The sequence below is a fragment of the Carlito syrichta genome, unplaced genomic scaffold, assembly GCF_000164805.1.
Source record: "Carlito syrichta isolate Samal-C Ts95f unplaced genomic scaffold, Tarsius_syrichta-2.0.1 Scaffold304015, whole genome shotgun sequence".
Classification (NCBI taxonomy): domain Eukaryota; kingdom Metazoa; phylum Chordata; class Mammalia; order Primates; family Tarsiidae; genus Carlito; species Carlito syrichta.
In genome coordinates, this window is record NW_007248111.1 from 140,758 (window position 1) to 146,876 (window position 6,119).

The 6,119-nt window shown below is 42.9% G+C and overlaps 1 long non-coding RNA gene across 1 annotated transcript in view; it reads right to left on the reverse strand.

Moving 5' to 3' along the window:
* Nucleotides 1-435: 435 nt before the first annotated feature.
* Nucleotides 436-6,119, reverse strand: part of LOC103261801 — a 10,908-nt gene continuing 5,224 nt past the window's right edge. Inside the window, exon 2 of the long non-coding RNA XR_504386.2 lies at nt 436-842. This is a non-coding gene — a long non-coding RNA (uncharacterized LOC103261801). The remainder of the gene's footprint in view (nt 843-6,119) is intronic.

The following is a 6,119-nucleotide window of genomic DNA, read 5'->3' on the forward strand; positions in this document are numbered from 1 at the left end:
CGGCCGGGGCTGGAGCCGAGGACGGGCTGGGGGCGGGGTGGGGGCGCAGGGATCCCGCCCGCCCAGGACCCGAGAGGGTAATTTTAGCCGCTCTCCCATTGTCCCGACGTAAAGATTTCAATAGGTAGGCGCTCAATGCGGAGGGCCATGGCAGCACGTCCGTTACAAATAGGTAGTTTTGTTTCTCTTGTCGCTACACGGAGTCAAACAAAGCCTCGTCTAAGTTTCCTTCCACTCTCTTGTTGGGATCTTTGTGGCTAAAATGCACTTGACTACAAAGGGGGGGGATAAAGGAAAAAAAAAAGAAAACCCTTATGCCATTTCTTTTTTATAAAGGGCTTAAACCATCAGGGTTACTTATTTTCTTTCTTCTGTAACACTCTCCGCCCCCTCCCCCCCGATCTACCCTTACTCACCCCAAGAAGATGCACTGAATAGTATCTACCAGCCACGTTCCATTTATTATCTTTACAAAACTGGGCATTGTTTTGTTCCTTACCAACCTTCTTCCCATAACCGCCCTCCCCCTTCTCCAATCTCTGCCCTCCCGAGCCTGTCTGTTACTGTCAAACTCGAGCCAGGTATGGCCAGTGGAAACCCAGAAAAGTTGTGAAAAAAGAATCCTGCAGACTTTTCTTCGCAAGTTATTATTTCCCATCAACCCTGCCGCCCCCTGAAGGTTCTCCTCCTCTTTTCTCTTAAGTTCTGGTTTGCTTCAGTCCCTGGGAACCCGGAAAGGATGAGACTGGCCTTCTTAAAACACATATACTCGGCACTCTTCAAAATAAAGCAGTCCTTTCCGCTTAATCGAGGGGTAATATGAAGGTAAACATGGACTGGACCTGGCGATTAGGAAAGAGAAAAGGTTGAGAAGATCTGGGGAAGAGAAGGCGGCCACCGGCTTTTCAGCGCGGCTGGTTTCAGGGATGTGGCTGGTGCGCCCCCTGCTGGTAGATTCGCTTTCCCAAGACTATTGCTTTTACCTTGGAAAGAAGGTGTTTGGCAATAATCAAAGTAAAAAAAATAAATTGTGGATGGAAAAGCAAACTAATTACATATAATCTAAACAAAAGAAAAGTTAACATAGTTAAGCTGTGGAACCAAATCATAGGGATCAGATTTAATTTGCTAAATTTAGATGTATACATACAACCTCCAGATAAGTGGGAGGTTAAACCACGGGGGAAAAATAGGTACAAATTATGAGATTCAACATATGAATGAATTATGATTGTCCAGACGCCACGAAGGGCAGACCAAGCATTCACTTTATGATTGTGTATGCACTGATCTGCTTAATAGCATTATTCTGAAAACTTAAAAATCTTCTAGATAATTAAGTTTGAGGAAACAACCAGGGCGTGGGTGTGGTTAATGATGGTGTCTATTTATTAAAATAAATATTAATAACGAATGACTATAGACACAGATCTTTTTAATCTCGCTGTCTTTCTCTCAAGGCACACATTTTTCCTTAGCATGATGTATATATCTATCTATCTATATATATCTATATCAGCTTTTTTACGTTCTCAGAGGCCTGTGTTTGTGCATTTAAGAGGTTAAAGGTGCTGCCTGCGTCCTTTATTAATTGCTTTTATCACATAAATAAGCTATGGAAGTACATTACAATTGTGATATCATTGGTTGCATTTATTTACAGTTTTATTTTAATTAAGCCTGCCGTACTTGTCGAGGCAATAAACTAACTGTGGCTGGTGTTTATGCATAATAATGTGCTATGAAAATAAGATTAAAGAAGATGGTGATAGCAGAAACAATGTTCTCATTAGATTTATTTATTTATAGAACCTATGTATTTAAAAAAATCAGATCACTGCTCACTCAATTTTAATCCAGTACCTGGCCCCTAAATATAATAATAACTATAACAATCCTAATAAGTGACAGAAGCAACACTGTTTTAGGCTTATAATAGACAGCTACGGTCCTGACAACAATATGCCATTGACTCTCAGACAAAAGAGACTTGGAACAGGATGCTTCATCCTCCGAGAATTTAAAATAGTGCCATTGGCACAATTTACGAAAATTGAAAGTGTTTAATCGAAAAGAGAGTGTAAAACTTGTCTTCCGTGGGCAGCAAAAAAAAGACACACTTTTAGAGCAAGATTAGTAATTAGAAACAAAAATGCCTTACTCCTGGGACATTCTGATTTGATTTCATTCTCCTGTCGGCCCTAGCCAAAAAGCCTTAACTGCTAAGTGTAACTCAATTTTATTTAAAAACCTTTTGCATTGATTTTTCTTTCCCCATCCCTCCTCAAGTGTTATATCTGAAGCCAACTAACAATTTTGTGGAGATAGGGGACTGAAGACTTATTTTTTCTTCTTAGTGGCAAATAGAGGTTTAACTTGCAGTAATTAGGTGAGAACTAGCCAAGCATCTTACTATTATGATGCTTGTTAAAAAACGCTTCTTTTCTGCATCTGCATTTGAGTGTGTTCCCCTCCTCTCTTAATCTTCTTATGGAAATGAAGGCAAACGGCAGGGAACCTGCAGAGTCTTGGAGAATGTCCTTGTTAACTGGAATTTCTCAGCATTGCTAATTAGCAGAGTTTGACGACCACCAGTATTGGGGAAAGCTCTGTTTAACCACTCACAAACCATTCCGAGGAAGAGCAGACTAATTTTATTTTGTAATTAAAATCTGAAAAGGGCCCTATTTGACAGTTAGGGCTATGAGAGTTTTATCTCCCCGTGAAATAATTACTGCCTTGATAACTCAATTTTCTGAAAAATGTCAACTGTGGGCTCCAAAAGTTTTAATTTCATTACGTAAGGAAAAAAAAAAGCGAGGAAAAAGAAGAAAATGTACAGAAAGGTTTTCTAATTCTGGAACTGGTTAAATAGACGAGGAGCCAGATTTGGCCAAATGAAGGGTTTTTTTCCTCCTGTTTTGGTCATGTTTCTTCCAGATCCTAAGCTTCCAACGATCTCCTCTCAGAGTGACCACAGCATTGATCACACCGCAGTGAAAGAGGTCACCCCAGCAGTCTGGTAAGCAAGAGACAAATACAACTAAAAAGAGAGCTACAACAACCAGAGAAAACCTCCTGATTTTAAAAGCCAAAAAGAAAGGAAAATTGAAATGTTCAGGGCAATGTTGGTACGATCTGGAGAGATGAGATTTTATTTAGATTTATTCCCTAATACAAGACAACTGAGAATGACACAGTAAGAAACCTGGCATAGGCCAGTTTCCTAAAATGTTTCCTTCTCCTGTGTAAGTCACAAAAGGTCTCAGTCACTCCAAATTGGAGCATACCACAAGACTTCCAAGATGATCAAGGTTGGATTCTTCAAGATTTAAGAGACAAACACTGATAAATGAAGGTAAAGAAATGCACGAGAGGTTTTCTTTTCCTTAAAAAAGCATCGCATACATTCCAAAAATAATCAGCAAGGAATAAGCTGGAAAAAGTTGGAATATGGAAATGAGCAAAAATTAGAGACTGAATTGTACCGTTGTCAAACTTAATTTCCTTCAGCCTGTGACGGGTCCCCCATAGGAATTCCCGGAGGGGACAGACACCTTACTTTTCATAACAATTTTCAAAATGATATAAATTCTTTCCTCTACATCTCCCCCTGCCTTTTTTTTCCTATGTCAAACTTGTCAGGTTCGGGAAGTATGTAAGAGTAGTGACAGGAATTATAATGGAATGTTTCTAGATGGTACAAAGAACAAACATATATCTCTAGCCCTCTCTATTTACTAAGATATAGATATGCATATGGATGCGCATAGTGGATTGGCAATTTCAAATGGCTTAATCATATTTTTTTCTTCTTGCCTGGTCTTTCAGCACCTTGCCTTTAATTTCCAGAAGGGGTATTACAGTTCAAAAATGAACGAAGGAATGACAATGCTGTTTCAGTCCAGACCCAATTTCACCAAATAATTTCACTGAAGAGCTGTAAGGACCCTCGAAACCTAAGGAATGCAGAACTGCTTTGCATTCAACTCTCTTTGTTACTCATTCTCTTTCATCTAATTCTCACTGATGAAATAAATTCATTTTTAAAAGAATTCAGTAGTTAGGAAACTAAATATATTTCCCCTGACTTCAAATTATAGCAACAAAAGTAATATGTAATTATTTGTGTATGTCTCTCAAGCTGTATATACTAATCAACATATTACTTACAGTATCATATATATACACACACACATACACACACACCTCCTTCATATATTCAAGTATTTTCTGGAAAAAGAAATTCACATTTCCCAACTTCATTTCCATTTATGAATTATCAGTTAAGACTCTGTCCCTGCACTGCAACTGTTGTCCAGGGAAAGATGCAGTGTGTCCATTACATGATTTAATTATTTTAAATAGAAATTTCCTTTTTAAAAAACAAACTAAAAACTTTATGAGTTGCCACCAGTGGTTTTCGGTTGGATTAGACGTATAATTTGATTTTTAAAAATCAGGAGAAGGGAATTTGAAGAAAGGCGAATGAATCACCAGGAACTACAGGGAGCCCCCCACACAACCCCGGCCCCCTTTACACCTGTAAATCATTGCTTGAGGGTTGAAATACGTATCTCTCTGACCCCACTATCGTGTGCAATTAATCATACCAAATAAAAAGGGCCTCCTTAGGATCCTAGTTTTCAAGTGGCTAAGATTATGACCCTCATTTTAGAGAAAAGACAATTGTTTTAAATTCTCCAACTGTGACCATCTCATCTAGTTGTGACCACAACTTTTGTGGGGGGGCAACCCTATGCCTTCCATAAGCTTTCTGTAGCTGGCCTTACAGGACACTCCAGGGCAGGCTGGGCTGCCCTTTCACTGCAACGACCATCCACCAAGCAGGGAAAACCTCTTTCCCTTGGCCTGGCCCCTTCCATGTCACAGAAATGGAATGGAGTCTTCTTTCTTCTGGAGATCTCATGGAACATGCAGCTCCTAGGTGACACACAAGTTCCCCGTCCAGAAGTCCAGTTGTACTGAATACAAACTGCAGAAGTGACGAAATCTCAGAGGGCTGATGTGTTTGGCACCCCAGAAGGCAAGTTGGGGAGAGAAATTAGATCTGCTTCACAGGTGAGGGACAGCCAGGAATACCATCAGGGGGAAAGGAAGAAAGCTTTCACCTGTGGCATGAAAAGAAGTTGAAGCAAGCCAGTGGGGGAGGGGCGAATCGTCCCACAATCACCATCCGCCCAAGTGAAACTATTGCCACTTTCTTTTCAAAGATTTGCAGCTGCGGCTTGCCCTGGAAAGTGCTCGAAATCAAAGTGCACACCCATCCTGGGCGGGCTGGCGTCCTCGAGGCCTCCCCTTGACATCTGGAACCCTCTCCCCGAAGCTCTTCTGGCCTCAAAAGAAACGCCCGAGAAGGCGGCCTTCCCAGGGGCCCACTTCTGCTCGCCCCCTAGCGCCCCCCTTCCAGTCCCGGCTCAGATGGAGTTGGGCTTCCAGACCCATCCCCATGGAATTCTCAGACCGCCGGCCTGATAATCTTTAAAGGCCCCTTCGGAGCGGGGGCGCTGACTTTTATCTTCCCTCCCACCCTTCCTCCCTTTTTGTTGGCTCTCCCCACTCCTTTCCCTCTCGCCCCACCCCCCCTCCTTAATTTGAAGATCATTGACACGATAGGCTGTAATGAGTCCTTCAGAAACTGTTATGATCTGCAGTGACAATCTCTGCACCTAATTCACAGATTATTGACAAGCACCGTGGGCTCAATGGTGTCAAGTTGTACTTGTGGTTTCAACACCCTCCAGCACAACCCACGGAGCTGCTGGGCCCCGGATTAGGGACCCACAGTCTGGCAGCGCTCGTCCGCCCTGCTGCGTGGCGGAGGGCTGAGGGTGCGTCTACACCTCCGCCGCTCCAAGCCCACCGGGCTTGCTCCACCGCGCCTTTGTCTGTCCCAGGGTTGCATCACCGAAACTGAAGGCTCTCCGAGTCTAAAAGCGAAGTCAGAGAGCAAACTCAACGCGCAACGACTCCTCCGTCCTCGAGTCTTCGTCTTCATGATGGTCGTGGTCCACCCGCCTCCCCCCACCCACATAGCTCCAGGCTCCAAGCCACACGTGCAGGCTTCCCGAGTCCTTCCCGGCCACCCCCCCCCCCCG